General features: G+C 45.1%; 1 protein-coding gene across 3 annotated transcripts in view; it reads right to left on the bottom strand.

Moving 5' to 3' along the window:
* The window catches only part of LOC111550652 (cytochrome b5), a 38,048-nt gene that overhangs the window by 30,065 nt on the left and 643 nt on the right, over nt 1–7,340 (bottom strand). The window lies entirely within an intron of this gene.

Here is a 7,340-nt window from a genome sequence, read left to right as displayed (position 1 = left end):
CTACATGCAAGGATGGTCATATGAGTGGGCAGGGGGGGAAGGGGGGGGGGGGGGCGGGAGGGGGGGGGGGAGGGAGGGAAGATTAAAAGCACAAACGCAAAGAAGGTTTTATGTGCAAAAAGCACTTGGCATACTCCCTAGCACATACTGAATGTCCATAAACATTCAGCCAATGTCCACTGCTATCACTTTTCTTATTAGCTCACTAGGGACTGTTGGGGAGGGGAGGATTCAAGAATAGCATTTACTTGGGGAGAGTTAATGAATGGCATTTACTTAACACTTTCTGAGGAAGAGGAGGGAAAGAAGGCTGGATATATTCTGGGGCCTGGCTAATTCTGGACACAGCTGCACAAAGCTTGAGGACTAGGTCTGCCAAGAACCAACAATAGCAGGCAGTGAAAGAAACAAGCTAGAAACTGACACTCCCGAGGCCCTCGACTACAGAAGAGTTCAAGTGATTCCATTTCAAACAGGCTCCTGTGCCCACACAGCCAGGCAGAGGGGGCCCTTAACTGAGCCTAGAGGTTATGAATCACCCCACCCCTTCCCCTAAGTCCACATCCCTTATCCCTCGACCCCTCCAGAACCTCCCCAGCATCAGTGCTGACTCAGATGCTATCATTTTGGCATGGGCCTGCTAGAGAAAGAATTCTATGGATGTAAGAAAGTAACTTCTTGCCATCATCCACAGAGATGTCAGCTCTAAGCCAACAGGTAGCACAGGCCAGATTCTATCAACAGCAAGAACTGAGTTGTCCCTACCCGATCTTCAGCTCACCCTCCCGGTCCCCATGTTGGAACTCAGTAAAAGGCACAGATACCCAGTTACCATATACACTCAAGACCATGTTCCCAAGAAAACTAGGTCCAAGGGTAATAGGAAAGAAAGCACACTTGATTAAAATGTTCTGTTTTTCAGAATTAAGGGCAATGAATTTCAACACCCATACTCTCTTCCCCGATCCCCAAGCCTTGGAAGCACTGGTCTATGCAATGTAGGCAGCCATGTTCAATGGAAAATAACAAAGAGCAAGTCCCTACGACAAAACCTGCTAGAAAGGACTCTCTTGAGACTCCAAACATGGCTCTGAGCCCACTACTCAGCTTCCCATGTAGTCAGCTGCTGCCTCTGGTCACTTTTCTGATGTTTTGAGCCTTCAGACAATGAAATTCTTTCATAGAATAGACAAGGTATTACTTGCCACAGCTGCACTTTTAAGAGAATTTATAAGCTAAAGGGGCTAAAAAAGTATTCCATACATTTCCCTTTTCAACAGAAGTACACAGCCAAATAATTCAGGAAGGGAGCTGAATGAGGTGCAACCAAGTTCCTCCGCTCCTAAGAACCCGAGAAGCGCACACACTGGTGTGCCACCCCAGGGCACTCTGGTAACATCCATCCAAATTTAGAGTGGCTCATGCCTGTAATCCCAGCACTTTGGGAGGCCAAAGCGGGCAGAGTACTTGAGCCCAGGAGTTTGAGACCAGCCTGGGCAACAACAGACTCCATCTCTACAAAAAATACAAAAATTAGCTGGGCATGGTGGCTCATGCCTGTGGTCCCAGTTATTCCAGAGGGAGGATCACTTGAGCCCAGGAGGTCGAGGCTGCAGTGAGCTGAGATTGCACCACTGCCCTCCAGCCTGGGCAACAGAGCAAGACTCCATCTCAAAAAAAAAAAAAAAAAAAGTAGACGTGTACATCCTTTCACCCAAGAATCCCACTTACAAAGATCTACCATAAGGAGGTAATTGCAGGTGGGAAACTAAAAATGTGGAAGGAGAGAGGATTCCGTACGTTAGGATCCCTCTATACAATAAGGAGGCAGCCTGGGAATAGGAGTTACTTAAATTCAGGACTGGTCCCTCAACACCTAGTCTAGTGGAGGAAAAGGGAGATTACAGAGCATGCAGAGCACATTTCCACGGACGCAAAGCACATCCACGAGCAGGACATTGTAGTAGTGAGTGTGCAGACTGCTCATGCTGGCCACCTTCGGAGAGTAGAGCTCCAGGCAGCTTTGTTTTTCTGCTTTGCAGTTTTCCACACTGTCCACTTCCTTAACATGATCATGTATTATTTTGCCTTACACAATAAAATTGTGTATTTAAAAGCTCCTGAAATGGGATGATTTCCAATCATGCAAAGCACACATTCCTGAAAAATTGTTTCAAGTGAATATTTGTATTTTGAGTCTTTTTGTTTACTAGTAAACACTGTAATTTCTGAGATATGTTCCTACTAAATAATGGACCTTCCACATAAAAACAATTTATTTTAAAATTTTTATTCAATCAAAATATAGTCACTTAAATGCCTTCTCTTTGCATACTTTTTCCAGTGTTTTCACACATATCATTTCTCCCAATGCAGATGCCAGTGACAGAAGAGTCCCCACTTCAGAACAAGGAAAGTGACTGAAAGAACTACCTGACTTGCCCAAGGTCACCTCCATGATAGGTCTAAGACCAGGTCCAGTGATTTCCTAACCCCAGCCCAATGCTTTCCCGTGAATGCCCAGCGGGACAGGGTTGTTCAGACTCCACTCAACTACAAAGGCACTTATCAGCCATGTTCACCCGGAGGACTTGTCAGAATACCAGAGATTCACATTCAGTAGAATTGTGCATATTATTTATTCCTTGATTTACCAAAGCTGGCTTGCATGTGTTTTCCCGTCCTTATTTACAATTTTCAACTACCTTTAAGATCATCAAAAAGCAAAAGTTAATTCGGTGTTTCTTTACTGTTTTTTTTTTTTTTAACTGTTTCAAAACAAAGTTGTCTCTTGGAACCTCTTTTCAAAAGTAGCAACAGGTTACCAAAAAATACAGAGATATACGTAGAAATATATAAAAGACTTACGGGTTCACGTTCCCCAGGTGGCCTTCTAAGATGTGCTTTTGCTATCACTTTACCCAAGATGCCTAAGCCACCAACACTACCAACAATACCTTTATATTTCCCTCCTATGGACTCCATAATTTCTAAGTTTTATTTACCTAACGGTATATATTAAATAATAACAATGTTCCCATTTTACAAGCATCAAAGGCATATTTGCCAGCCAACTGCAGCCATTTAGTAACATAAGATTCAGAATACTATCAAATTTTCTTGCAAAAAGCAAAGGCATTTAGCATTTTAGCCCTAAATATGGTAGGTTTAACAAGGGTAAAGATACGTGTTCTATGTTTTTCAGAATTAAGGGCAATGAATTTCAACACCCATACTCTCTTCCTCAATCCCATACTCAATTCCAAGCTTTGGAAGCACCGGTCTACGCAACATAGGCAGCCATGTTCAACGGAAAATATCAAACAGCAAGTCCCTACAACAAAACTTGCTAGAAAGAACACTCTTAAGACTCCAAAAATCAAAGTGAGTCAGGAGCCAATAGCTTCTATGAGGCAGAATGCTGTAAAGAACACTTAAGGCTCAGGTCCAAGACTATCAGAATTCTAGGATCACTAGAAAATGTTCTACAGAAACAAGTTCCCATTTTTATGATGTAAAGGGAAAGGAGACAACTTGACAAAAAGACATTACATTCTGCTTTATAAAGTTTTCCAGGACAACATCTATTTCACAAATCAAACACCCACTGACTTGAACCAAAAGCAACATCTAACGCAACTGTTGTTAATTACAGGATACTGTTCTCTCTCCCTTCCATGTAACTGTTGTTAGTTACAGGATACCTTTCTCTCTCCCTTCCACAGCTCTTTTAAAACCTGAATAGATGCTGCTGCCCAAATCACAGAAAGGGAAATGCAAACATTTCTCCCCCGGCCCTAAATGCCAAAGTTTTCATTTCAAAGAACTGTCCCTTGAAGTTCTATGATCAAGCAGACTCAGTTTCACAAATATAAACTCAAAAACTATAACTCAGGATTGAAAAAAAATCTAGTTCAAAATATGTAGGCAATAAAGCTCAAAATCTTTTAAGTATCAGACAGTAACTAAGCACCTGCTGCTATGTAGACTGCCATTAGTAATAAACCAGTCTTCCCTCTTAGGTTTCTACCCCTCCTCCTGAACAGCAAAAACAGCTTTAGAGGCCATTATTTCAGGAGGTCGGCGCACACACTGCACAGCTGAGCTTCAACCTGTGTTCTTGACTTGTACCTGCCAGCAGAGCAGGATCCCTCCACCATCTCACCACACACCTTCTCAACATGAACGCGGACATGCACATGAATCTAGGACATTCTGAAAAAAGGCGAAATACTCAGTCATGAGAAATCTCGTCCATACGGATGGGGGATCTCACAGTAGACAAAGGTCTAGCCCATAATGACTGAAAGTTCATTTGAGAGTTAGGAGGGGAAGAAAAATCTTTCATATTTAGGTAAATTAGGTGAGATAAAATATTTTTTAGTTAACACACAAAGGCTGCATGAAATTCTGGAGCCTTTCAACAACAGAAGACAGGAAGGAGGACCGGGCAAGCGGGGAAGAAAAACAGAGACATTCTGCACCCACTTCTGTTTTAAAAGTAGGTTTGAGACAAACAGACTGGCCTCATAAAAGAACTACCTGGCAGGGCAGCATGCTGAAGAGCTCTGAGCGAGAGGATGCGTGCTTATTTGAGATGTAATCCCAGGAGCACAGGAAGTCACCTGCAAGGAATCCTGGTTAGAATCTCAGGTAGAACCTGAGGCCTTGCCGGAGGCTGGGAAGCCAATGACCAGGATATGCAATAAGCAAGAGATGGTCACAGAAAATCAAAGCAAAAAATATAAAGACGGCAAATGAAAAAATACGTCCATAAAAGGTCGAATCGGGAGGTGCCGAGAGGGCAGGCACAATCCAGGGAAAGGCTAAGTGGCCTTGGTTTTTCCCAGAACCGCATGCTGGCAGACAGCCGAAGCAGAAGTGCACGCAGTTCTCCCGACGCCTGAAGATCTCTCCAACCCCTTAAAGTCGACAGGACGAAAAACAAACTCCTTGTGTTTCTCCCACACCCCAGCCTCCTCATTCCTAGCCGTTCCCGGGGTCAGCCACCCTCCTGTTCATTTTATTTGAGATGCATTCTCCACAAAAACTTTGAGTAAGAAAAAATAAAGGAATTTGTTTTCAGCTAATTTACGCACTCAAGAGCTTGTTCTCATCTCTGTTTTTCTCGGAAAATTTTTACACAATCCCTTCTTTCCTGACTCACAGGAATGAAATGTGAAAGTAAATGGTTTTGAGTACATTTTAACAATAATCTTCACTTCCTTGTTATCTTCTCTGAAAATCAACCCCTAAAGTCAAGCACAGTAACCTTAGTAATTTTTAAATTGGAGAGATTATGTGCCCTAGGGGACCTCTGGCAATATCTGGAGACATTTTTCATTGCTATAAATAGGGGAGGTAGGGCCAGGAGCGGTGGCTCACGCCTGTAATCCCAGCACTTTGGGAAGCCAAGGTGGGTGGATCACCTGAGGTCAGGAGTTCAAGACCAGCTTGGCCAATATGGTGAAACCCTGTCTCTACTAAAAATACAAAAAATAGCTGGGCGTGGTGGTGCACGCCTGTAATCCCAGCTACTTGGGAGGCTGAGGCAGGAGAATTGGTTGAACCCAGGAAGCAGAGATTGCAGTGAGTCGAGATCAAGCCATTGCACTCCAGCCTGGGCCACAAGAGCAAAACTCTGTCTCAAAAACAAAAAAAAATAGGGGAGGTGGTGGTACCGGTCATCTAGTGGGTAGAACTCAGGGAGGTGGCTCAACATCCTACAATGCCCAGGACGGATGCCACAACAAAGATCAGCTGGCCAAAAATGTCAACAGTGCCAGGGTTGAAAAAACTTGTTTTAGGAAAAAAGAAAACAAAAGAAACGAAGAAAATGCTTCATAATATAAAATATCCTAATATTCTCTTATGCTACTTTTTTTATAAACACAAACAGACAAAGCACACACTGTGTCTTAAAATTCCACATTTAGAGTTAATGAGAACTGATGTTTGTTATATGTCAGGATCTGCAGCTGGGCAGGAGGGAGAGGGCAGGTCAGCTCTGATTCCCTAACATAAACCCCTCCTTACTAAATGGTAACACGACTTTATCTTTGGGTACTGCTCCAGAGTGAAACACCTTACCAATAAACATCAACTCCAGCCTTATTTTTTATTTAATTCTATTTATTTATTTAGAGACAGGGTCTCACTCCGTCCCCTAGGCTGGAGTAAAGTTGTGCGATTTCTGCTAACTGCAACCTCTCCCAGGTTCAAGGGATTCTCCTGTCTCAGTCTCCCAAGTAGCTGGGACTACAGGCGTGCGCCGCCAGGTCTGGCTAATTTTGGTATTTTGGGGGTTAGAGATGGGGTTTCGCCATGTTGGTTAAGCTGGTCTAGAACTCCTAGATTCAAGTGATCCACCGGCCTCAGCCTCCCAAAGTGCTGGGATTACAGATGTGAGGCACCGTGCTTGGCCCAGCCTCATTTTTTAAAACAGGCCTTTTGATTTTAACATTTTCTGCAAAACCAAAGTCCTCTGATGTAAACTGTGATCCAGCTCAGACCAGGCATCTGTCTTTGTCCCCCTGCTCCCGGACTATGTAAAAAATTCCCATCACTAAACCTTCTCATTATTGGGAGAGGGGCGTGAGCATGTGTTAAGATTCATGATTTAGACTCCCCAAAAGTGGTAAAACACTTCCAGAGGATCTAAGACAACCACCAAAAACGCCCCTTAGCGTGTGCGGCAAAAATGATAATCGAATGCAAATAATCTTATCAAAGGAATGTCTTCCTTTAAGTTAACGAACGTTCCCTATTACACCTTCCAAAGCTGTTAGGGGCGAGTCCGACAGCAGAACGTACGCTGCTCTGCCTGGCCTCTTCCTGTGTTCTTGCTCGAGCCACACACCGCGGTCTCAGGAGTCAAGCAGGGCACCTGGCTGCCAAAGCCAGGAAAAGGTTAATTAACACCGGGCCTCCTCCAGGTGAACGCGAACGCGAGTGGATGTGGCCCCAAGGTCAGCCAGTGGCTGCCAAGCGAACGGCGGGCCCGGACCACACCCGACCTCCGCACTCGGGGTCCCCTTCGGCGGGATCCGCGGCTCTCGGGGTGGGTGGTCTCCAGCCGGCCACTCCGGGTATGCCGCCGGTCGTGGAAGGACACCCTTCTATTCAAACTCGAGGGAGAAAGGGATCATTTAAATCCCCCGCATAGCTGCGCGCTCTCCCCGGAAGGCTGCTCCAGCACCGCCACAGGGCCCGAGCGCCAGCTCCTGCCTAGTGCACCAGCTCCTGCCTAGTGCGCCCCCCCGGACCACGTAGCGATGATACCACCGTGCCCGGGCGCTCCCAGGTGTGCACGCGCAGGTGTGCGGATTCGGGGAGCGCTC

The sequence above is a fragment of the Piliocolobus tephrosceles genome, chromosome 18 (assembly GCF_002776525.5).
Source record: "Piliocolobus tephrosceles isolate RC106 chromosome 18, ASM277652v3, whole genome shotgun sequence".
NCBI lineage: Eukaryota > Metazoa > Chordata > Mammalia > Primates > Cercopithecidae > Piliocolobus > Piliocolobus tephrosceles.
Note: the sequence above shows the minus strand (reverse complement) of the source record. Positions and strands in the feature narration are given on the sequence as shown.